This window comes from Pteropus vampyrus, unplaced genomic scaffold (genome assembly GCF_000151845.1).
Source record: "Pteropus vampyrus isolate Shadow unplaced genomic scaffold, Pvam_2.0 Scaffold30, whole genome shotgun sequence".
Lineage (NCBI taxonomy): Eukaryota > Metazoa > Chordata > Mammalia > Chiroptera > Pteropodidae > Pteropus > Pteropus vampyrus.
Genome location: NW_011888811.1, coordinates 6,185,602 through 6,187,208, shown reverse-complemented (window position 1 = coordinate 6,187,208; position 1,607 = coordinate 6,185,602).

The window sequence follows — 1,607 nt, the reverse complement described above, 5'->3', positions numbered from 1 at the left end:
TATATATATATATGTATATATGTTTTATTGAGATATGAAAATCTGGCAACACTGGACCAGCATCCTGCAAGGCAACAAACAGTGAACTGAAAGTTAAGTGGCTACTTACTGCCTCTTCCAGTTTGGGAACGAACCTTCCAGTTCTTTATGTCACCACCCTCTACTGTGCTGTCCCCATCGCCCAGAACACAAGTCTGGCTTCATAAGTGATATTAGCTCTCCGAACTCTGTAGGCATTTGGAGGCTGCTAATCTAAAGCATTGTGCCCGTCTAAATGGGAACTGGCTGTTAGGCTTTTGTTGCAGAGCCTTCTTCATATATCTCGGTATTTAACACACTCTCTCTCTCTCTCTCTCTATTTGGGAAAATAATAACTTTATATGTATGTATATATTATATAGTATGTGAGTCTGTTTGTAGCTCTCCCTCTCCTTCCGATACACAGATAAAGAGATGCACACACGTAGTTATTATCTTCCAAAATATTTTCTCCTGTTTACAGAATCTGGTAAAGAGAGGGTAAACAACATAACAAGGATGATGACCACATTTTTTTGGTCTAAAATTCTAACATGCCCATAACTGAGCTTGATTCTAAATGAACCTTCAGGAGAGCTAATGACTTCTTGTGGCGCCAATGACACCTGCATTTTTTTAAAATAAAGGGCAAATTCTCTATATTGGTATCCCTGACTTTCAGGTACTTGTTTGCTTTTGTTGTTGCCTAAGGTTATTGGGACAAAGCAGAAACGACAGATTGTCTGGAGATCATAAGGCTGCTAGCAGCCCGCAGCAGTCCAGGCAGCACCAGGGAGCAACCTTCCACAGGCTTCCAGGCTCTGTGCTCTTTAATCAGGACTGCTAACTGATGCAGGTGGCCATGTTGATTAGGGCATCCTAATGTAATACAGGAGAAATAAGTGAACATTCCCTTTCCACCTGTTCCATTTGGCTCATATTCATTCAATACAAATGTCTTCAGGAGCAAAGAGGATCTGCTTTTAAGGTCAGGCCAAATATTCTTTTTTTTTTTTCCTGCCATAAAAATAAAAAGTAAATATAAACCTAAGAAGAAAATAAAACAAAACAACAGCGACGACAAAAAAGTAAGAGAAGAAATAGCCACAAGGCCAAAGATTTCTACCGTTATTACAGACAGAATGTGTGGTTTTCAACTTTCTGTCCCCTGGAGAGGGCTGTCTTCTGCACAGGCTTGGTCAAGTCCCTGAACCTAAACATCCTCTTTGTGAATATTTGCCTTAGGGGGTACACCTCAACCACCTCAAAGTCTTCTCCAACCTCTATAGAATAACTTTTGTTTAAGATCAATTTCTAATTCTTACTTCCTCCCATTAAACTGAAGGTTTATCTTATTCTCTTTATTCTCTTCATGAGCAGCCCAGCCTTCATTTGCCTTGCCCAGCACCCACAGCCTAAAGCCTTATCTGCCCTCTCCCACACCCATCCTTGGATCTTGAGATTCTTACTGGCCAAGTAACTCACCATGGAGGTATCCAAAAGTAAAATCAGCATTAACGTAAAGGCAAAGCTTGATTGACTCTTGTAAAGACTGTGCTCTTAACCTCAACAGACTTTCCCTAAAAACA